Here is a 25173-nt window from a genome sequence, read left to right on the forward strand (position 1 = left end):
CCATCCACCATGGCCATGCCCCCCAGCCAACCCACATGTCAACTTGCACTACTGCCCATCAATGCATGTCCCCCTGCACCCCCAGCCACCACGGGCACTCCCCACCAGGCCACCACCCATGTCTCCCACCACCCCCACCCCCCAGCAGTGCAGGGTCACCCTCCACCAGGCCCCCACCCATGTCTCCGACCACCCCCAGCACCCAGCAGTGCAGGGGCACCCTCCACCAGGCCCCCACCCATGTCTCCCGCCACCCCCACCCCCCAGCAGTGCAGGGTCATCCTCCACCAGGCCCCCACCCATGTCTCCCACCACCCCCACCCCCCAGCAGTGCAGGGTCACCCTCCACCAGGCCCCCACCCATGTCTCCCACCACCCCCAACCCCCAGCAGTGCAGGGGCACCCTCCACCAGGCCCCCACCCATGTCTCCCACCACCCCCACCCCCAGCAGTGCAGGGTCACCCTCCACCAGGCCCCCAGCCATGTCTCCCACCACCCCCAACCCCCAGCACTGTGGGGCACCTGCCAGCAGGCCCCCACCCATGTTCAACTCAAGTCCCCACCACCCCCACCCCCCAGCACTGTGGGGCACCTGCCAGCAGGCCCCACCCATGTCCAACTCATGTCTCCCACCACCCCCACCCCCCAGCACAGTGGGGAACCCTCCACCAGGCCCCCACCCATGTTTCCCACCACCCCCACCCCCCAGCAGTGCAGGGTCACCCTCCACCAGGCCCCCACCCATGTCTCCCACCACCCCCACCCCCCAGCAGTGCAGGGTCACCCTCCACCAGGCTCCCACCCATGTCTCCCACCACTCCCACCCCCCAGCACTGCAGGGGCACCCTCCACCAGGCCCCCACCCATGTCCAACTCATGTCTCCCACCCCCCCACCCCCCAGCACTGTGGGGCACCTGCCACCAGGACCCCATCCATGTCCAACTCATGTCTCCCACCACCCCCACCCCCCAGCACTGTGGGGCACCTGCCAGCAGGCCCCCACCCATGTCCAACTCATGTCTCCCACCACCCCCACCCCCCAGCAGTGCGGGTGACCCTCCACCAGGCCCCCACCCATGTCTCCCACCACCCCACCCGCCAGCACTGTGGGGCACCTGCCAGCAGGCCCCCACCCATGTCTCCCACCACCCCCACCCCCCAGCAGTGCAGGGGCACCCTCCACCAGGCCCCCACCCATGTCCAACTCATGTTCCCCACCCCCCCATCCCCCAGCACTGTGGGGCACCTGCCAGCAGGCCCCCACCCATGTCCAACTCATGTTCCCCACCACCCCCACCCCCCAGCACTGTGGGGCACCTGCCACCAGGACCCCATCCATGTCCAACTCATGTCTCCCACCACCCCCACCCCCCAGCACTGTGGGGCACCTGCCAGCAGGCCCCCACCCATGTCCAACTCATGTCTCCCACCACCCCCACCCCCCAGCAGTGCGGGTGACCCTCCACCAGGCCCCCACCCATGTCTCCCACCACCCCACCCCCCAGCAGTGCAGGGTCACCCTCCACCAGGCCCCCACCCATGTCCAATTTATGTCTCCCACCCCAACATCCCCCAGCACTGTGGGGCACCTGCCAGCAGGCCCCCACCCATGTCCAACTCATGTCTCCCACCACCCCAACCCCCCAGCACTGTGGGGCACCCTCCACCAGGCCCCCACCCATGTCTCCCACCACCCCCACCCCCCAGCAGTGCAGGGGCACCCTCCACCAGGCCCCCACCCATGTCTCCCACCACCCCCACCCCCCAGCAGGGCAGGGTCACCTTCCACCAGGTCCCCACCCATGTCCAACTCATGACCCCACCACCCCCACCCCCCAGCACTGTGGGGCACCTGCCAGCAGGCCCCCACCCATGTCTCCCACCCCCCCCACCCCCCAGCACTGTGGGGCACCTGCCAGCAGGCCCCCACCCATGTCCAACTCATGTTACCCCCCACCCCCACCCCCCAGCACTGTGGGGCACCTGCCAGCAGGCCCCCACCCATGTCCAACTCATGTTCCCCACCCCCCCCACCCCCCAGCACTGTGGGGCACCTGCCAGCAGGCCCCCACCCATGTCCAACTCATGTTCCCCACCCCCCACCCCCCAGCACTGTGGGGCACCTGCCATCAGGCCCCCACCCATGCCCAACTCATGTTCCCCACCCCCCCCACCCCCAGCACTGTGGGGCACCTGCCAGCAGGCCCCCACCCATGTCCAACTCATGTCTGCCACCACCCCCACCCCCAGCACTGTCGGGCACCCTCCACCAGGCCCCCACCCATGTCTCCCACCACCCCCACCCCCCAGCAGTGCAGGGTAACCCTCCACCAGGCCCCCACCCATGTCTCCCACCACCCCCACCCCCCAGCAGTGCAGGGGCTCCCTCCACCAGGCCCCCACCCATGTCTCCCACCACCCTCACCCCCCAGCAGTGCAGGATCACCCTCCATCAGGCCCCCAGCCATGTTTCCCACCACCCCCACCCCCCAGCACTGTGGGGCACCTGCCAGCAGGCCCCCACCCATGTCCAACTCATGTCCCCACCACCCCCACCCCCCAGCACTGTGGAGCACCTGCCAGCAGGCCCCCACCCATGTCCAACTCATGTTACCCACCCCCCCACCCCCCAGCACCGTGGGGCACCTGCCAGCAGGCCCCCACCCATGTCCAACTCATGTTCCCCACCCCCCACCCCCCAGCACTGTGGGGCACCTGCCAGCAGGCCCCCACCCATGTCCAACTCATGTTCCCCACCCCCCCACCCCCAGGCACTGTGGGGCACCTGCTAGCAGGCCCCAACCCATGTCCAACTCATGTTCCCCACCACCCCCACCGCCCAGCACTGTGGGGCACCTGCCAGCAGGCCCCCACCCATGTCCAACTCATGTCTCCCACCACCCCCACCCCCCAGCACTGTGGGGCACCTGCCAGCAGGCCCCCACCCATGTCCAACTCATGTCTCCCACCACCCCCACCCCCCAGCAGTGCGGGTCACCCTCCACCAGGCCCCCACCCATGTCTCCCACCACCCCCACCCCCCAGCAGTGCAGGGTCACCCTCCACCAGGCCCCCACCCATGTCCAACTCATGTGCCCACCCCCCCACCCCCCCAGCACTGTGGGGCACCTGCCAGCAGGCCCCCACCCATGTCCAACTCTTGTCTCCCACCACCCCACCCCCCAGCACTGTGGGGCACCCTCCACCAGGCCCCCACCCATGTCTCCCACCACCCCCACCCCCCAGCAGTGCAGGGGCACCCTCCACCAGGCCCCCACCCATGTCTCCCACCACCCCACCCCCCAGAAGGGCAGGGTCACCCTCCACCAGGCCCCCACCCATGTCTCCCACCACCCCCACCCCCCAGCACTGTGGGGCACCTGCCAGCAGGCCCCCACCCATGTCCAACTCATGTCCCCACCACCCACACCCCCCAGCACTGTGGGGCACCTGCCAGCAGGCCCCCACCCATGTCCAATTCATGTTCCCCATCCCCCTCACCCCCCAGCACTGTGGGGCATCTGCCAACAGGTGACTAATGGGTGGGAAGATGGCACGGAGGACGACTGGTGCTTAGGGGGTTCAGTTGAGGAGGGGGTCGTAGCAAGCCCCATCATACGGAGGAATCCGGCCTGGGTGACCTGTCCCAGCAGGCTGACGTGGTCAACGAGCCATTCGAGATGACGTGCAGTCTCCTCATGAAAAGACTGCAGGTCACCTTGCATGGCCCGTTGACGCAACGCCACACCAGTCAGGACAGGCTCAACCCGGACCCGCATAGACACGTCCGCAGGCAGAGGAAGGTCAGTTGACGTGAGCTCATCCCCTGCCTGAAAACGGGTCTGGACGTAGGCATACCTGCTGGTCCAAGATGATGCAGGGACAGGATTGCACACAGGCACCTCCGCGGCGGCCTGTGCTGCCTCCTGTCCCTGGTCCTGCACTGCACCACTAGCACCAGTGGGATCCCCACCTCCAGACCCCGTCTCTGGTGCTTGCACGGCCTCCTCCTCCACCAAACCCCCCACCAACCTGGATGACTCCGTGCCAACATCCCCTGTTGGGCCCTGTGGTGTCCCAGCTGCCCCTTCTGCTGCCGAGGAGTCCAACTCCAACCTCTGCCTCTTGGACCTCCCCCCGGCAGCTGCGGCCTGGGACGCGGCACCAGACTCCTCACTCCCCGACGAGATGACAACATGGGAGGGGAGCCGGGCCTTGCGTCTCCGGCTGGCGGTGGGATCCCCGCCGCTGTGCTCCACAGCACCTTCTCCGCCCTCTTCATCAGTTGACGCTGCAGACAGGGAGAAATAAAACACAGGCATCAGGGCACTGTACAATGGACACATACGCACATGACAGTTATACATAAGTGGCATTGGCAAACCTATTCTAATTATTGAAACGGCCCAGGAAACCACCAAGAAGATCTTAGTGGACTTAAAAGATTTGGAAGAAGAAATGAAGAAGAACTTTGATATTGAAGTATTCAAAACCAAATTAGAAGCCCACTTGAAAGAGATGCAAACATTTAAAGCTGAATCGAGCTCAGAGAGAATTAAGAGACTGAAGAAGGATCTAACCAATTTTGTACATGAGAAAGCTTTTCAATATGTCAACAAAGATTACAACTTTGGAGCACCTACAGGAGGTCAGAGACCAAACCGTAGGGTGAGATTCAGAAATACATTGTATAGTTCTAGCCATGAAGGAGGAACACCGGGCGAGAATGAAGAAACTGATGGAGTGGGACAGAGAGGAAGGAAGAAAAATACTGCCCTGCAAAGGGGCCATAATACAGGAGAAAGGAATGGATCGAGACGCCCACCTTTTTTAGGCAGAGGGAACAGTCGGCAGGAGTGGCAAACAGACCGGACGCAGACACGCAGTCACCTGGGTTGGTAGTAAATTTGTCTAGTGAAAACTTAACTAATGATGAAGAACGGTGTCTGAACAAAGGCCTGAATTTCGTGATATCAAAATATCACAATCCTTTTGAATTCAGGTTAGAATTCAGTGCATTTATGCGCAAGGTACATCTTAGAGAATTCTTTGAAAATCAACCAGCCAGTCTTCAGACAAATTACAGTGGCCTGAGAAATCCCTCGACTTGGTGCCCACCCCATCACGCACATTCTCCTGAATCAGTAGTCTTTGAAAAAAAGGTCTTACAAGATTTGAGAAAACTTGAAACTAAAGGCATTCCCAAGAACTCTAATTTAAGTCAGCAAGAAATTGCCGTACTACGAGGCTTGGGTAAAAATGAGAAAATTGTCATTCGTCAGGCGGATAAAGGAGGAGCGATAGTCCTTTTGAATAAGAAAGATTATATCGAGGAATGTCATAGACTTCTGTCAGATAATATCAGCTACTAATTGATCAAGATCCTGGTCCTGCCATCATGAAAACGATAAAAGAGAAAGTGGGTAAAGCTGTTGATTTAAAACAGATTAGTAAACGGGAAGGAGACTATCTAGCAAGAGAGACCGCTAGAACTCCTATTTTTTACATCTTGCCCAAAATCCATAAAGATCTGGTGAGACCCCCTGGTAGACCCATATTGTCGGGCATGAATTCCATCTTGGAACCCTTATCAAAATTTGTGGATTTCTATCTATGCCCTTTCGTAATGAAAATGAAAAGCTACGTTCAAGATACCAGAGATGCCATTGGGAAAATTGAAGGGCTCATTTTTGATCACACCAAGGACATACTCATTTGCTTAGACATCCAGTCGCTTTATACTAACATTCCCCAACGAGCAACTCTTGAAGTGGTTGAGGAGATATTGCTTCAACGTGAGGACAATCATCCTGTGAGCAATGCCTTCATTTTATGGTGTGCAGAAACAGATTTGACAAATAATTTTTTCCAATTTTTGGGACAATTCTACTTACAGGTTGAAGGTACAGCCATGGGTGCCGCCATGGCTCCTAATTTGGCAATCTGTACGTAGATATGGTGGAACAAACAGTAATCCATTCAGAAATTAATCCCCTCCACCAAACCCCCCACCAACCTGGATGAATCTGTGCCATCTTCCCCTGTTGGGCCCTGTGGGGTCCCAGCTCCCCTTCTGCTGCCGAGGAGACCAACTCCAACCTCCGCCTCTTGGACCTCCCCCCGGCAGCTGCGGCCTGGGACGCGGCACCGGACCCCTCACTCCCCGACGAGATGACAACATGGGAGGGGAGCCGGGCCTTGCGTCCCCGGCTGGTGGTGGGATCCCCGCCGCTGTGCTCCACAGCACCTTCTCCGCCCTCTTCATCAGTTGACGCTGCAGACAGTGTAATACGAGGAAAGGGCCCATGCGCGTGAGCGCGCGTGAAGAACTGCACGTCCGCGTGTAATACGAGGAAAGGGCCCATGCGCGTAAGTGACGTGACGCACGCGTGCGTTTCCCTCAGCATGGTTTAAAGGTGAGCGGGCCCAGCAGTTCGCTGTACGTGCCTTTCGTGGAGACCGACGTGTGTTGCTGCTTCCTGTTGTTTCCCGCGCCATCACAACTTCACAGCTATCAAGGACGTATCTCTTCTTTTGGCGGGGATATTGGCTATGCGTGTTTTTCTGCATCCCGCTAGTCAGACGGTGAGTCGCACACGCTCTTTTTCCCACTGCGGGTGCCCCTGTGTATCGCACCCATTTTCGATGTCATAGTAGCCTGCGTGTCCCACGCGTACGCGTTATTCGTGTTACTGGGTGCCACCGCGTACTGCGGGAGGTTGAATCCACGCACGTAGGCTGCAGGGTTGCGTACACGGTTTTACTGCAGTTTTGGGGTGCCTGAGCGTTGCGTGACCCGTCACCACAGCACCGGGGTCACATACAGCCTTGCAGGTGCAGGGGGGCTGTTAACATCTTGCTTCCCACCCCCTTCACCCCAATTGCCCAGGTCAATTGTGGTGTACACCTCCCATTGGCACCACTCCATCTGTTCCAGCACTTCTACATCAGTGCCATGGTTGGGAGGCCACCAAAGGTGAGGGGCACCTCAGCTGGGCGTCCTCCTCGTGGCGGGCGTGTCGGGGACGTGGCCGTGGTGACCAGGGAGTAGGGGGACTCCAGGGTGTCCAGGGCGGCCACAGAGGGGGAAGAGGCAGGGGTGCGCCACTTGAGCACAATGTTGTGCCATGTGTCGGTGCAGTCATGCCACCACCCCCTGTGGTTCCAGGGGATGCAGCTCCTGCATCTGGCACTGGCACCCGTTCGACCCGGCAGTCCGTTCCATCGGCTGCCACAGGCCCAAGGGTAGTGGTAGCTGCAGGTGCAGCTGTGGACACCGCCACCCAGGCTCAGGGTCTGCCAGCGCAGGCTGCGTTGGCACTTGAAGAGCCCTTGGTAGATCTCCAACAGGCCAGGGGGGAAACCATAGGGGCAGGCCGGGCTGCTCAGACCAAGACACGTGTCCCTGGGGCAGTCATGTCATCTGCTGCCCCGAACAGCCGGGTGTTGGCAAGTACAGGGGCAGATGCACCCAACAGCACCCCGGTTGTGAGTCTGCCAACCAGGACCGTTGCGGTCAATGACCCTGCCACAGCTGATGTTGCTGCGCAGGGTCCATTAGTGGGCACCCAGCTGCCACTGACACGAGTCAGGCCTTTGGTCATCCCTCCACCTGCCACTCCCTTGGCTCAATCCACCGAACCCACTGGCCATACTGGTCAGGGCGGCATTAGCCAGCCAGGGTCTGCGCCACAGTCCAAGAGGAGGAAGGTTGCACCTGCAGCACAGGCTGGGACCCCACACACAGCCACGACCTCCTGCACGTCGAGGAAGAAGCCTTTCTGTAAGCAGGAACGGGACTTCCTCGTGGACTACGTGCGAGGCCACAGCCGTGACATGCTAGTGGGTGCCAATAGTCAGACTACGGCTGCCCAACGTGACACCCACTGGAAGCATGTTGCGGAACATGTCAGTTCATTCGGCCATGAGGTGCGCACGCGCAAGAGTGCAAAAAGCGTTGGAATGACATCAAGCGCAGCACTAAGGCTAAGCGTGCCTCTAATTACAACTTGACTCTGGTGACTGGCGGTGGGCCTGCACCAGAGGAGGAAGAGCTCACTCCGCATGAGGCTCTCGTTGCAGAGTTCATACCACCTGAATTGGTCAAAGGAGTGGGAGAGATGCTGGACTTTGATGCGCAGTCCAGTGAGTGTTGATGCGTGTTTGTTGAGGACGTGTGTTTTTCACTTGTGGGATGTGTTGTGCATGATTGCTGCTACATGTGACGTGTACATGGTTCTGATGTGTAAGTAATGCAATGCTTCCGTCATGCATGTCTCCTCTGCCTGCATGCGGGACTCCATGTAGGCATGCTCCCTTGCCCCTCCTCTGCCACTCTGCACCCCAGTTCCACCTTTGCACTGGTCTGCTTCAATCTTGCCAATGTGTAGTTTCTTGTTCATGTCTCCTGTGTAGATGCTAACTTCCAGCGTAGAATCTGCCAGACATATGCCTTGTGGTACAGCCTTAGTACTCGATGCAGGGTATCTCACTTGTACTGTGCATGGGTCAGATGTCCCGCAGGGACATGAGTGCCCATTCATGCTCCATGTGCATTGCACGCATGCCCCTATGTGTCCTTGACTGGATGATCACTGTAATATAAGTCCTTGGTTACATACATTGCCTGCCATCTCATCAGCCTTCCCATGTCAACTGTGGCTTAGTCCTGCGTTGCACACATGTTTAGCCTCTGACAATCTGTGTGGCTCACAGGCCTCAGCCTGTTCAATGGCCAATGACTCTGTCCAACTCTTGTTGTGTCTTCTTCACACGTGTGCGGCCTCCAGAGTTTTCATCATGTGTCCTGCCTACTGTCCCAGCATCATTTGCAGTGTTGTCATTTGAATCACATTAAGCTGTTGATGCCAGTCAACACTGCCTGTCAATACACAGGTGTATGGTCAGCCTTTTGATACCATGCTAGGCATCCCTGCTTTGGTACTGGGGTGGAGGGGTGCTTGGCTTCTAGATATCATACACATTAAATGCCCAATGCACGTGATGTGTGAATTTGACATTGCACTGCCTTCACATTTCCTGGCACACACCATGGAGTGCTTGTACATGTAGGTAGTGAGTGGCGTACACATTTTCTGCACTGCATAGACCCACTTCCATGGAAACTGCCACCTTTCAACAGGATTGATCACAGAAGCTATTCAAAGTAGACCCAGCATGCATGCCAGGTTATATGTTGTGTGTCACATGTCTGCCGGATGTGTTTGCTGTTGGTGTGTGTGTGTGTCGTGTGCTTCTGACATGTGTAGTGACCTTTTTTCTCTCTATTTTTCAGGTGATGACGCAATGGAGGCAGAGGATGGTGTTGTCATGCCAGACACAGGGTTGGTAACACCACATCAACCCGGCACTAGTGGGGTCGTGGGGTGGTAGGCCACGAAAACCCCCAAGTGCTGCAGTCCATCTTGTCTCTGGCTGCCTATGAGTCCAGCCTTGATGACGACTCTGACGTCCATGTTGAGTTGGATGAGCATCAAGTCCATGTGTCAGGGGTGAGTGATTCTGATGTGGACACTCCTCTGTCTGCGACACCTGCACTGAGGGATCAGACAGTCTTGGTTCCTCCGCCCGTGGTGGATCGGGACGCAGGGTCACCCTCCACACCAGTCACTAATGTGCCTGGGACATCACGTCGACGGGGGCATGTAGTCGTGCAGCCGCGGGCGGTGCCAACACAGCGAGGACCCCCGGTCCTTGGGTCCCGCAGGGGTCAAGCCCGGCAACGCGGTCGCCGCGCGCAACCGCTGTATACTGAGTGGGAGCAAGACATGACTGCCAATTCCGAACGGCAGGGGGCAGCAATGGAGAACATCGCTGAGAGGATGGAGCGTGTGGCCCGATCTGTGCTCCCCACTGCTAGGCAGGTGCTTCTCCAGCAGCAGGCGGGACGGTCCTCGGCCCGCTCGCTCAGGCTGGGCATGGCGGCCTCAGACAGGGCACGCCAGGCTGAAATGTCGTCTCTGTGTCAAGCAATTGCTGCTCACGCAGAGGCGCACATGGATGCCCTGAGGGAGGAGTATGCTTCCCTCAGATCCACTCTGGGTGTCCTCATGATGTCCCAGAGGCAGCAGGCAGAGGAGAGGTTTGCACAGCTTTAGCGTACCATCTCGGCTGAGCTACAGGCTTGACGGGAGGTGCAGCGGTTGTCCAGCCAGGCCTTGCAGGAGGAACTCCGTGTTACACGTGCTACCTTGCAAGAGGAAGCATGTGTATCACGTGAGGTTCTGCATGCAGACCTATGTCACATCGCCACACAGAACCAGGCTCACCCGTCCGGCAGACTTGCTGCCGACGAGGGGCAAGCTGCGGCTAGGCATGGCCAGGCTACTGTGCCACGTCCTCCTTTACAGGATGAGCCAGACTCGTACGACCATCTATCTCCCACATAGGTCGGGCTGTGCAGGCGTTGAGCCCATGGAGGTTTTTTTTTTGGCTCAGCATCATCGCATGTGGATGTTGAGCAGCACCCTGTACCTCCCCCCTCCTGGGTGCCTCCCCTCCCCCCGGGTGGTATGTGGCCATTTTTGATTTTTCTTTTAGTTTAGTTAGTTAAGTTTCTGTTTGATAGTTAGTTTAATTAGGTAATGTAGGTTTTCCATTGTTAGCGTAATTAGTTAATAGTTGATTTAGTTTAAAATTGCTAGTCTATTGTGCTTTCATGTGACGGTGCAATGCTTTCTGGCTTTTGAAGGCATCCACTGTCTGTTCCAGCTGGGCCCTTCAGGCTTGTCTTGTGTATGTGTTTGCTGCTTGGGGTCCTTGACTCACATATGCTACTCCTGCCTCCCTTATCCATGGGCTCACAAGGATGGTTCTGTGTTACAGAATATTACACAAGGGGTTTGGACTGTCATATCTGTGGCATGTCTGGTGCTGTGTGACTTGTGTTGACACCCCTAGTGGGGATGATTTTGGTGTTATTGTCCACTGTTCAGCTTTTGCTAGATGGGGTGTGTCATGATTAATGTGTACATTGATTGCTATGCATTGTGTAGTATGTTTTATATCTTTCCTGTGCACATGCTTGTTGCAATTAATGCTGTAGATAGTGTTCCACACTTTGGATGTGAAAGACGGACTGATGGTGTGTTTTGTGATGTGACTCTCTGACATGGTCAAGTAATGAGATGCCTGATGAGACACACACAGATGACTTTGAAGCATTAATCATGTGTTTCATGCCCTTTCTGCAGGGGGATGTGCCTCCAGAGCACCTTTGCCCGCAGACATGGCCCATTGGACGACGGAATTCTGGACCCGTTTGTTGGGGCCCACATGCACATGTGTGCACAAGCAGAGGCACAGGGATTGCAGACCCACATCCTAGAACTGCTGACATGTTCCAAGGAACTCCAGGCAAGGTGAGCAGCACAGGGGGGCCACGACACAGCAAAGCTTGCACCAGGCGAGTTGCACATGCAGGCTTAGTCACAGCACTGAGGGTGAGCTTAGACGAATATTGGTGTTGGAGCACACAATGCAGCTCAGATGTGTTGGTGGACTGATGGCTGTTGATAGTAGGGTTGTCTGGGACACATGCAGTGGCAGTGGCACATACCCTCCGGTACACCAAGGTCCATTGAGGCACTTGTATCAACCATGTAGCCTTCCGAGACATGGAAAGGGGCAGCTCACAGGGACATACAGCAAGGGACATACTCGGGTGCAGTGCATGTCTTTTCCATGTACTTTATGATAAATGCACAGCCAACTTTGTTTCGGTCATGGTGGTACGCAACTTGCTCTGAAGTCATGGCTTGCTATATGGGTCTGTCTGCTTACCCATGGAACATTGCATGTTGTGTGAATTGTGACACATTGGTGTTCCATTTCCCACGCACCCACCAGCGGCTGACTTCCTGCATTGACTGTGTATGACCCGTCACAGGGGTGATGTTATATATGGGTACGAAGCATCGACACCAGATTGTCTGTTGGTAGAGTAGTTTGTTGCTATGGGGAATGTTTGGTGTTGTGTTTTTGTGTAATTGGCACGTACAGGTTGTTGACTGTGGCTCTCTTTGCAGCATTGCAGTGCTCCTGTAACCGGACCTGAGAGTGCGCAGGCAGGAGGCCAGCACTCAAATCCAGAGCTAAGTGTCTTGTTGTTTTTCTTTCGAACTGCTCTGCATAGGCTTGCTGGGGAGTGTACTAATGCATGGATGTATGTGTGGTTCAATTTGGTATGTTTTTTCTCCCTAATCACCCGTGATCCTATGCAATTTTGAACCCTGTACCCTCTACCCGGTGTTCCTGCTTCCCGTACCTATCCAAGCAACGTTCCCTGACCCTCTTTCCCCGCTGAGGTTGCGGATGCCTGTGTAAGCCCCGAACTTGCAGGCGCCAAAACCCTAGAGGGGGTGGTTGGTTCGTACCACTCCTGAGCCTGGACTACAGAAGGCCATGACAATGATGTCCAAGTTGGTTTGGATTGTGTATGTGTTCATGCAGGTAGTACATCTTCGTGCATTCCCTAGTTTCATGTGTCATTCCTCCTCCCCTCTCCTGCCACTCATTCCAGTCATCCAGTGTGTCAACACCTGTCCCGACTGCATATCCCTGAACCTCCTTCCCCACCAGGGTCTCAGGGGCCTGTGTGAGTTTGACCTTGCAGGCACCCGGGACATGGTGTGGGTGGTTGTTTCGTGACACTCCCGCGCCTGTACAGGGGACCTGTGACAGTACACATCCGTTCATGGTGCATCATCCTATGTCATGTACCACACATGTTTCACATCCTGTCGTGACATTGTTTTGCTGTGCCGCCTTGGTTGTTGCATCATTGTGGTAGTACTTGGCCTTTGTGAGGTACTGCTACGTCAAGTCATCTACTGGAGGGTGTTCTGGTTCGTTTTTCTGGCTTGGATTTTGTGATTTTGGACATTGATTATGAGGGTGCAGGAACCTTTTTACACACAAGGTGGGAGATGGTGACGAAGGGTAAAGGTGATCCTGTGGCCAATTGGAATTGAGGTTTGAGGGATCCATGACCCAGGTGCAGTTGTTCAGTGGGTCATGGTCCTTTGTGAGGGAGTGGGGGGGTTGTTGTTGATAGTTGCCTTGCCCTGCAGTGTGATGGGAACTCTGACATTGTAATGGTGGTATCCTATGTACATGTTGTGTTCTGCTGATCAATGCCTGTTCATGTGTTGTGTTTTCCGTTCAGGTGCGAGGGGATAGTTGTGGTTTGACATGCTGGGGTGTACACATGGTGAATGTTCACATGTGATGTGTAGAGAACACTAATGGTCACTTGAGTGCACATGCATATGTGGAGTGCATGTCCTTGCAGAACCACGCACTTGCACTCTGATGCACTACATGTACTCCCACCCTTGCATATCCACATGTACACTGTTTGCTTTCTGGTGCCCACTGTGTCCCTGCAGCACATATTCTGTGATCGGTTATGGATCCTGTACATGCCTAATTTGCTGTTTGATGTGGTCTGTCACTTAGATGTGATGCTCAGGGTGTGCATCACACACAATGGCTGTTCACTGTGCTGTGCGCTGAGCAGTGTGTTGCAGGAGTAGGACACTGCACACATGAGCTGCAGTGTTGATTTTGCAATGCACAATGTGCATGTAGACAGGCATTCATTGTTATGTTACGTCTACGACTCTTGTAATGCATTTGGAAATGACTTATTTTGGGTGGGAGATTTTGTTGGTCTGTCATTTCATCTGATTCCGGGTGAGGCATCATTGTCTGATGCCACTGTACATTTAGGACATGGCAATGTGTACCTTATCGTTACTGTGTTGGTGTATGGGTATTGCTTGCCATGTCATGTTGTGGTTTGGGAGGGTTTGAGTGACATGACAGTGATGGCCATGGCCTGTTTTGCAGGTGTGTGTGATGCACACCTTGCATGTCAGGGTCATCCGCTTCTCAGAGCAACTAGCTGGGGGTAGATTTCTCTCCGTGGCAGGGCCCTCCCTCTGGAACAGACTTCCTGCCTCACTTGAACTGGAGGGGAACCATCTCCAGTTCTGGAAGTACCTCAAGACCTTCCTCTTTGCTTCTGCTTTCTCTCTGCCTCTCCCTTGCAGAATTCTTCACTGGAACTGCACTGGAGCTGCAACTGGGCCACTCTCACCGACCTCGGTCCCTGGCCCAGCCACTCTCCACTTGCACTGCCTCCCTGGCAACCCCTGCACTGCGGTACTGTCTCTCTATCCCTACAGCCCACCCTTCCCAGCACTTGTCTGCACTTACCTTTGCAGTTGCCACCAGCCGACCTATGTATTTTTTTTTTGGGCTACTTCCCCTGTACTGCACTCCCCCTCCCCTTGCACTTTTCCCTTCCCCCTACCCCTGCACTTGCACAATCTCAATGACACCTGGCCTAGTAGTACCGTTGTCTGTCTTCCCTTGTTCCCCCCTCCCTGCCTCATCGCGCCTTGAAATACTTGTGTATGGGCCATATCATGTCATATGTCATATGTGTGCCTTTTGGTCACACAGAATAGCTTGTGTTTAAGTAGCTAGGGATGCAGACGATGTGGCACTTCCATGGCAACTATCTCAGGGTGATAGGGTTGTGACAGTTGACTGTCTCTTTGTCATCATCGATTGTCAACTGGTATGTGCCAGGACTGTGTGCACTCCGCAGGGGTGGGAGTTTAGGTGAAAAATGTGGCCACAAGCTGGGTCCGGGCTTCCTCGCCATGTGCCCTGTCCCCTCCCATGGGCAGCGCCTGTGCCTGTGGTTGGGGATGTGGGGGCACCACCATGTCCACCGGGACGCCCTGCCGTGTTGCAACATTGTGCAGGACACATGCTGCCACAATGATCCTGCACACTACTTATGGTGCATAGAGTAGTTCCCCACCAGAGCGGTCAAGGGAGCTGAAACGTGACTTGAGCACTCCGAATGTGCGCTCCACTATGCCTCAGGTTGCAATATGGGCGGTGTTGTATCTTACCTGGGGTGGTGTGGTGGGGTTCCGGATTGGCGTCATCATGTGGTTGCTCAGAGGGTAGGCACTGTCCCCTGGGGAGGTGATAATAGTTGAGATTAGTAGGGTTTGGATATTTGACTGTGTTTGACTTGCATGCATGTGCAAGGGCATTTGTACTGACCTAGGAGCCATGTGTCGCCATGCTGCCCAGCTTCCAGGGCCCGGCTCAGGGTGGACATTCTGTATATGAAACTGTCATGGGTGGAGCCAGGGTAGTTTGCATAGACAGAGGTGATGATTCCCTTTGCATCGCATACCACCTGTACATTGATGGAATGCCAGTGCTTGCGGTTTCGGTAGATGTGCTCAGTGGCCCTAGGTGGACGTAGGGCCACATGGGTGCAATCTATGGCAGAGAGCACTTTGGGGAAGTGTGCCACCCTGAAAAAATCCAGGACAACGGTCTGCCTTTCTGCGGGTGTTCTGGGCATGTATATGTGCCTGCGGACTGAGGGGCGCGCTGTCATGATTGCCAGTACCTGGTGTAGGCAGCGTGACTGTGTGGCCTGTGAGACCCCCCCCCCACTATGGCAGTGGTCCGCTGAAATGACCCAGTGGCCAAAAAATGTAGGACATTGAGCAGCTTCTCCAAGGGGCTCAATGCTTGGGAGCAAAGGGTGGGGGATGTAAGGTCACCTTCCCACTCCCTGACCAGGTCTAGGATGATATGGGGTGGAAACCTATACCTGCCGTAGACCTGGTCATCAGGCATCCCAAAAAGGCTTGTCCGTGGTGCGAAAATGCGTGCCCTGGCTATTCTCCTCCTCCTGCGGTGTCCCACGATCAGTGGTGCGACAAATGGGGCATCATAGCTGTATATACGTGTTTGTTGTTTGCGCGCACTTTTATGCTGTGCGCGGGGATGCTTCCGCCTGCCTTCATGTGGCGGACGCGTTGACGCCTGTGCACGTTTTTTGCCGTGTGCGGGTTTCCCGTATTCGGATACGTGGTAAAACTGTACGTCCGAGTGTCATCGCGTGTAATCGGAGGGAAGTGAGCGTACACGCGATTGGCCTGGGTACGTGTGTTTCGGGGTGCGCGGGAACTTTCACAAGCGATTGGTGGAAATCCACGTGTGCTCTGTCATCACGTGTAATGAGGGTAACACCCGCGCGCGTCATGTCACAGACGCGCTCACGCGCTAAGGGCCTTTCCTCGAATTACACGCAGACGTGCAGTTTTTCACGCGCGCTGAAAGGCCCATGCACGCCTGTACTCGTCACGTCACAGGGGCGCTTGCGTTTGAGGGGCCTTCTGTCCAATGAAAATGCGTATGCGTGCAGACGCGCTTACGCGCTAAGGGCCTTTCCTCGAATTACACGCTGACGTGCAGATTTTTCACATGCCAAATCACTCCGTATCAAACTGGCCACGCGTAAGCACACGGAAGACCACGCTCCTGCCCAGAAGGCCGAACTACTGCCCCCCAGAGCCCCGAGCACGCTCCCACCTGCCATCTGCTGCTGCCTGACTGCCTGCTGCCCACGTGCCCTGCCATTTGCTACCTGCACATCAGCCAGGGGTGCTGTTGCTGTGACCACCCCTGCTGGAACCGAAGACTCCCGACTGGGATTCCATCGCTCCACAGCCCAGCCCCAGGACCCAGTTGCCCACCCACTCCTGCCTCTGGGGTTGTCATGTCGGGGCAAACACCATCTGAGACCACTGACAATCCCCGGCCAGAGAGGCAGAGGGGCACCAGCTTCAGTGCCACCGAAGTTGGTGTCCTGGTGGAGCAAGTCCTGGGGCAGTATGATGCCCTCTATGGAAGTTCCCGCGCCGACAAGGAAGGACGGACTCGGATCTGGACTGACATTGTGACTGCCATCAACGCTGAGGGGGTGGCAGGCCGCGACTCTCAACATGTCAAGAAGCGCTGGGAGGACTTCAGGTCCAGGACCCTGAACAAGACCCGGCGCCTCTTGAAGGCAGCAAATGCCAAGGGGCGCCTGGGCCACTTGTCGGAAGAACTGATGAGGGTCCTGGAACGCATATCCCCAGCGCTCCACGTCCAGGTCCTTGAGAGGCAGACCCATCTGGAGTCGAGCGGTAAGTGTACATGCATCCTGATTGTGAGATGTGCGTGTGGTGATTTTTCAGTAGTGTGCAGGTTGCACATCTGTTTGTATGGGGTCGAGTATGGGTAGGGGTTTACAGGGCCGTGGGGCTAACACATGCGAGGGCTGGAATGTGTGAGACATGGATGGTGCTTGTGTGTGTAGGCTTGCATGCCAAATGCAGTTGTGTGGGCACATATGTTTGGATGAATGTGTATGTAAGTAGACATGTCCGTGATGTCACGCATGTATGTTGTTTTCGGCTGCATGTATCAGCACTGTGTACATGTGCATGTGTGTGTATTTGACAAGGGTGCAACAGTAATGCAACATGGATGCATGTGACAGCGGTATGTGGAAGCCTGATTGGCAGATGTGACATGGATGCCCATCTGAACACTGCGACACTTGGCAGAGGTGTACACATGCATGCAAGTGTGGTGGTGTGTGTACATGTGTGGTGCACTTCCTGTGTTGCATGTGATGTCTGGCTTACCTTTGCCTGCTCATGCTGTTGTATGTGTATGGATGGTGCTGGCAGTTGCGATATGGCTGTGGTAGGGCTCATGTGTGCGAGTTGAAATGACATGTGTGTTGGGGATTGTGATGACATGTCTGAGGTTTGCCAATGCCACTTATGTACAACTGTCATGTGTGTATGTGTCCATTGTACAGTGCCCTGATGCCTGTGTTTTATTTCTCCCTGTCTGCAGCGTCAACTGATGAAGAGGGCGGAGAAGGTGCTGTGGAGCACAGCGGCGGGGATCCCACCGCCAGCCGGAGACGCAAGGCCCGGCTCCCCTCCCACGTTGTCATCTTGTCGGGGAGTGAGGAGTCCGGTGCCGCGTCCCAGGCCGCAGCTGCCGGGTGGAGGTCCAAGAGGCGGAGGTTGGAGTTGGACTCCTCGGCAGCAGAAGGGGCAGCTGGGACACCACAGGGCCCAACAGGGGAAGATGGCACGGAGTCATCCAGGTTGGTAGGGGGTTTGGTGGAGGAGGAGGCCGTGCAAGCACCAGAGACGGGGTCTGGAGGTGGGGATCCCACTGGTGCTAGTGGTGCAGTGCAGGACCAGGGACAGGAGGCAGCACAGGCCGCCGCGGATGTGCCTGTGTGCAATCCTGTACTTGCATCAACTTGCACCAGCAGGGATGCCTACGTCCAGACCCGTTTTCAGGCAGGGGATGAGCTGACGTCAACTGGCCTTCCTCTGCCTGCGGACTTGGCTATCCGGGTCCGGGTTCAGCCTGTCCTGATTGGTGTGGCGTTGCGTCAACGGGCCATGCGAGGTGACCTGCAGTCTTTTCATGAGGAGACTGCACGTCATCTCGAATGGCTCGTTGACCACGTCAGCCTGCTGGGACAGGTCACCCAGGCCGGATTCCTCCGTATGATGGGGCTTGCTACGACCCCATCCTCAACTGAACCCCCTACGCGCCAGTCGTCCTCCGTGCCATCTTCCCACCCATCAGTCACCTGGTTGCCCTGTGGAGCTGCCTCTGACGGTGCGGCCAGGCTGGTGGAGGAGGCATCCCTGCCACAGTCGGGAGTCGGACGTCCAGCAGGGGTGGCCACATCAACGACTGCACCCCAGCCGGCAGAGGATGTGCAGGCAGCAAGAGGCAGTGCACGGGCAGAGGCGCAGCAGGAACGTGGTGGGAGCCATGAAGACTCGGGGCCTTCAACATCGGAGGGGCAGGCATCAGCCGGAGGGCAGGAGGACCCAGGACAGAGAGTGTCTTCCGTGTGGCAGCGGTTGGGCCACGCCATAGATGCGGAGCGGCAGCGGGCAGAAGAGGCACGGCTCACAATGGTCAGGGCGGAGAACTCCATGCGGAGGGCCCTGAGGCGGGCCGAGTGCCTCGAGGCAATCCGCAGGGGTTTGGAGGTGGACACGGCGATGGCCCTGCGGACCCTCGGGGCCATGGAGGAGGACCGCCTCCGGGACATTGAACAGGAGTTCGATGATGCCCTGGCCCGGGACAACCACAAGTGAGCCGTCAAACTAGCCCGCTGCCCTTGTACATAGTTATGTAGGTAGTGTTAGGTTTCATTTTTTTTTATTTATTTTGGACCTTTCGGACATTGGCCACATTTTTGTATATAGTTTATTTTATTAGTTAGTGTAGTTAGATAGGTTTGCTTTCTTTTGTTGGGATAATGGACCCTGGCTTGTTCCCATGTACATAGTTCACTGTTGGATTGTATTTTTCTTTCACATTTTAACCATGGAGCAATAGCTTTCTTTTTTATTTCCCATTGGATTTTGTTTTGTGGACAGTGACTTTGGACACCATTACTTTGGAATTTGATTTTTGGTTTTGCTTTTTTTCACGGACATGCTTCTTTTCATTTTTGTACATTCACATTTCTGTTTCTTTATTTTTGATTATATTTATGTTTCCTTTAATACATATTTTTTTAGTGAACTTCAATGTTTGGTATCTCATTGGTTTCATGCATTTCATGATATGGCTTCTGAGATTCACTGACACCCATTGGGAAATGTGTTTGTTTCAGAACTTGCAATTGGTGTTCTGTCATGTAATTGCCAATTATGAGTGGGTGGATGCAATACTCGGGTGGGTGTTTTGCATTTGGAGGCTGACCATAGGGGCCAGGGATCTAGATTGTGATGACATGTTGACTGGGGAACATGAGTTGGACATGGGTGGGGGCCTGCTGGCAGGTGCCCCACAGTGCTGGGGGGGGTGGGGAACATGAGTTGGACATGGGTGGGGGCATGCTGGCAGGTGCCCCACAGTCCTGAGGGGTGGGGGTGGTGGGGAACATGAGTTGGACATGGGTGGGGGCCTGCTGGCAGGTGCCCCACAGTGCAGGGGGGTGGGGGGGGGTGGGGAACATGAGATGGACATGTGTGGGGGCCTGCTGGCAGGTGCCCCACAGTGCTGGGGGGTGGGGGGTGGGAGACATGGGTGGGGGCCTGGTGGAGGGTGCCCCTGCACTGCTGGGGGGTGGGGGTGGTGGGAGACATGGGTGGGGGCCTGGTGGAGGGTGCCCCTGCACTGCTGGGGGGTGGGGGTGGTGGAAGACATGGGTGGGGGCCTGGTGGAGGGTGCCCCTGCACTGCTGCGGGGTGGGGGGGTGGGAGACATGGGTGGGGGCCTGGTGGAGGGTGCCCCTGCACTGCTGGGGGGTGGAGGGGGGTGGGAGACATGGGTGGGGGCCTGCTGGCAGGTGCCCCACAGTGCTGGGGGGGGTGGTGGTGGGAGACATGGGTGGGGGCCTGGTGGAGGGTGCCCCTGCACTGCTGGGGGGTGGGGGGGTGGGAGACATGGGTGGGGGCCTGCTGGCAGGTGCCCCTCAGTGCTGGGGGGTGGGGGGGTGGGAGACATGGGTGGGGGCCTGGTGGAGGGTGCCCCTGCACTGCTGGGGGGTGGGGGCCTGCTGGCAGGTGCCCCACAGTGCTGAGGGTTGGGGGTGGTGGGGAACATGAGTTGGACATGGGTGGGGGCCTGCTGGCAGGTGCCCCACAGTGCTGGGGGGTGGGGGTGGTGGGGAACATGAGTTGGACATGGGTGGGGACCTGCTGGCAGGTGCCCCACAGTGCTGGGGGGTGGGGGTGGTGGGAGACATGAGTTGGACATGGGTGGGGGCCTGCTGGCAGGTGCCCCACAGTGCTGGGGGGTGGGGGGGGTGAGACATGGGTGGGGGCCTGCTGGCAGGTGCCCCACAGTGCTGAGGGGGTAGGGGGGGTGGGGAACATGAGTTGGACATGGGTGGGGGCCTGCTGGCAGGTGCCCCACAGTGCTGGGGGTGGGGGTGGTGGGGAACATGAGTTGGACATGGGTGGGGGCCTGCTGGCAGGTGCCCCACAGTGCTGGGGGGGTGGGGGGGTGGGGAACATGAGTTGGACATGGGTGGGGGCCTGCTGGCAGGTGCCCCACAGTGCTGGGGGGTGGGGTGGTGGGAGACATGGGTGGGGGCCTGGTGGAGGGTGCCCCTGCACTGCTGGGGGGTGGGGGGGTGGGAGTCATGGGTGGGGGCCTGCTGGCAGGTGCCCCACAGTGCTGGGGGGTCGGGGGGGTGGGAGACATGGGTGGGGGCCTGGTGGAGGGTGACCCTGCACTGCTGGGGGGTGGGGGTGTGGGGAACATGAGTTGGACATGGGTGGGGGCCTGCTGGCAGGTGCCCCACAGTGCTGGGTGGTGGGGGTAGTGGGGAACATGAGTTGGACATGGGTGGGGGCCTGCTGGCAGGTGCCCCACTGTGCTGGGGGGTGGGGGTGGTGGGAGACGTGAGTTAGACATGGGTGGGGGCCTGCAGGCAGGTGCCCCACAGTGCTGGGGGGATGGGGGGGGTGGGGAACATGAGTTGGACATGGGTGGGGGCCCCTGGTTGCTGGGGGGTGGGGGTGGTGGGAGACAGGAGTGGGGGCCTGGTGGAGGCTGCCCCTGCACTGCTGGGGGGTGGGGGGGTGGGAGACATCGGTGGGGGCCTGCTGGCAGGTGCCCCACAGTGCTGGGGGGTGGGGGGGTGGGAGACATGGGTGGGGGCCTGGTGGAGGGTGACCCTGCACTGCTGGGGGGTGGGGGGCTGCGGAACATGAGTTGGACATGGGTGGGGGCCTGCTGGCAGGTGCCCCACAGTGCTGGGGGGTGGGGGTGGTGGGGAACATGAGTTGGGCATGGGTGGGGGCCTGCTGGCAGGTGCCCCACAGTGCTGGGGGGTGGGCGTGGTGGGAGACATGAGTTGGACATGGGTGGGGGCCTGCTGGCAGGTACCCCACAGTGCTGGGGGGTGGGGGGGTGGGGAACATGAGTTGGACATGGGTGGGGGCCTGCTGGCAGGTGCCCCACAGTGCTGGGGGGTGGGGGTGGTGGGAGACATGAGTTGTACATGGGTGGGGGCCTGCTGGCAGGTGCCCCACAGTGCTGGGGGTGAGGGGGGTGGGGAACATGAGTTGGACATGGGTGGGGGCCTGCTGGCGGGTGCCCCTGGTGGCTGGGGGGTGGGGGTGGTGGGATACAGGAATGGGGGCCTGGTGGAGACTGCCCCTGCACTGCTGGGGGGTGGGGGTATTAGGGGACATGGGTGGGGGCCTGGTTGAGGCTGCCCCTGCACTGCTGGGGGGTGGGGGTGGTGGGAGACATGAGTGGGGGCCTGGTAGAGGCTGCCTTTGCACTGCTGGGGGTTGGGGGTGGTGGGAGTCATGGGTGGGGGCCTGCTGGCAGGTGCCCCACAGTGCTGGGGTTGCAGGGGAACATGAGTTGGACATGGGTGGGGGCCTGCTGGCAGGTGCCCCACAGTGCTGGGGGGTGTGGGGGGTGGGAGACATGGGTGGGGGCCTGGTGGAGGGTGCCCGTGGTGGCTGGGGGTGCAGGGGGATATGCGTTGGTGGGCAGTAGTGCAAGTTGACATGTGGGTTGGCTGGGGGGCATGGCCATGGTGGATGGGGTGCCTGCAGGACATGTGCAGGGTAGGCCCCTGTGGGTTGAGCACCTGCAGGGGCCGTGGAGCGTGTAGAGGGAACACCTGGGAGGACCCACACGTGCAATTCACGTGTGGTGCTCCCCGCGCACCCCTGTAATACACGTACCCTGATGAGATCGCGTGTGGAACTTCCCGCGCACCCCTGTAATACACGTACCCTGATGGAATCGCGTGTGGAACTTCCCGCGCACCCCTGGAATACACGTACCCTGCTGATGTTGCGAGTGATACTTCCCCCGCACCCCGAAATACACGTACCCTAATGAGATCGCGTGTGGAACTTCCCGCACACCCCTGTAATACACGTACCCTGATGGAATTGCGTGTGAAACTTCCCGCGCACCCCTGGAATACACGTACCCTGATGAGATCGCGTGTGGAACTTCCCACGCACCCTGTAATACACGTACCCTGATGGAATCGCGTGTGGAACTTCCCGCGCACCCCCGAAATACACGTACCCTGATGAGATTGCGTGTGGAACTTCCTGCGCACCCCTGTAATACACGTACCCTGAAGAGATTGCGTGTGGAACTTCCTGCGCACCCCTGTAATACACGTACCCTGATGGAATTGCGTGTGTAACTTCCCGCGCACCCCCAAAATACACGTACCCCGCACAATCGCGTGTGTAACTTCCCGCGCACCGATGAAATACACGTACCCCGCTCAATCGCGTGTGTAACTTCCCGCGCACCCCCGAAATACACGTGCCCCGCTCGCACAGGCCCAGTTGCTGTATGTTGCCACTTTTGTAATGCGCAGGGACGCTACCGCCAGCCTTCGTGTGGCAGACGTGTTTCGGCTTGTGCGTGTCTTTGGCTGTGCGTGGCTTTGCCCTATACTATTCCATGAATACGTGTGGTTCGAGTGCGTCTGGGCATTCCGTCTGCTTCCCTGCAGTACATCCCCAGTTACGCCCTTATTTTCGCGCGTTGTTCCCCATTCTGCGCGTTACGCCCTGTGTTCCGCCCACTTTCTGGTGTATGCGCCGAGGTTGTGCGCTTTCACCGTGCGCGTCGCGCACCCCTTTCGGGATGTTGCAGTGACTTGTGCGCCCTGCACGGGTTTGGCGCACATCCCGAGGTAAACACGCGCAGGGACTTCCATGAATCGCACACGTGCGCGTGCGCCTGTTTTTTTGCGCTTGCGCCTGCTTGCGCCAAGATTTTCGGCGCACGTTTGTTCCATGAATCGGCCCCATAGTGTTTTTGGAATAAGACGACAATTGGACTACTGTGCTGGAATGGTGAAATTCACTATAAACTCACAGGAAGATCCACAAGAATTTCTAATGTACTTACTTATAGTACTGGAAAACAAAAACATACCTATAAATGAAATCTTCCAGATTTCATACATGTGGAAACATACATGCACTCTGTGCAACAATGTGACACAAGAAAAAATTCCCAATGAACGCTTCATATATATATCAATACCAAATTGTGAATCCATTCCATTTCAGCAACTTGTACAAAATGCAAACCATGGTAGATTATGCTCTACCTGCAATTCAGATAATCGCTCCACGTTAGTAATACAAACACATAGTAAATACGTAATACTAATGCTTCTACGTTACAATGCAGATGGTACCAAAAACAACTGCAAGCTGACTGGATTCACATATGGTCAAATATCACTTGGTAAGAAAACCTTCACAACAATAGGTATAATCTACCACACAGGAGCCACAACCAATTCAGGGCACTACACGGCATATATAAAAAAGAAACGTGGATGGCTTGAATGTAATGATTGTACCATTACTCTAAAGCAGAGATTAACAGCAAATCTTACAAACGCTTATTTGATGTTCTTAAAACCAAAATTTGATAAATAAACTGTATTTAAACCTTTAAGTAAATTTGTGTTAAAAAAATATAAACTGTTAGAATACTCCAAAAGCTATCTAACTGCTCAAAGATTCTACAACAACTAATCAGATAAATGAATACCACTAAATTAGACCAAAAAATACACAGTTACAATATGCCAATTGGTATCTAACTGTCCCAAAATTATAAATGTGTGTTAAAATAATATAAACTGTTAGAATACTCTAAAAGCTATCTAACAGCTCAAACATTCTACAACAACTAATCAGATAAATGAATACCACTAAATTAGGCCAAAAAATACACAGTTAGAATACGCCAATTGGTATCTAACTGTCCCAAAATGTAACAATATCCAAATAGATAAATCAAAACCACTAAAATACATTAAAAATATAGACAGTTAGAATACGTCAATTGGTATCTAACTGCTCCAAAATTTTATAATATCAAAACAAATGAAGAATCCGTTACTGCTCCAAAAAAATACAACAAAGCAAAGTATAAAGCATTAGCCAGACACAAGTGAACACTGAAAACAAACAAACAAATAAACTGTAGCATAACAGAAAAAGTTTTTTTTTTTTTAATCCAACATGGATTTTTTTTTCTCGCACAGACCCAATGATTTTAGCAACAAATACAGAAACTGAGCAAATTGCACAGTACTCTGATTTGTACTCTACTAAATATGAGGGTCGAAAAAAAATAAAAGTATATTGCTTATACAATGTAATAAATCATTACAAAATACTAATACTAACATGCTATTTTCTTTTATCACAGAAATGAAGAAGAAAAACATGGACTCCCATTACTAGACCAAACAGTAAGT

This window comes from Ambystoma mexicanum, chromosome 8 (assembly GCF_040938575.1).
Source record: "Ambystoma mexicanum isolate Mex_15411 chromosome 8, UKY_AmexF1_1, whole genome shotgun sequence".
NCBI lineage: Eukaryota > Metazoa > Chordata > Amphibia > Caudata > Ambystomatidae > Ambystoma > Ambystoma mexicanum.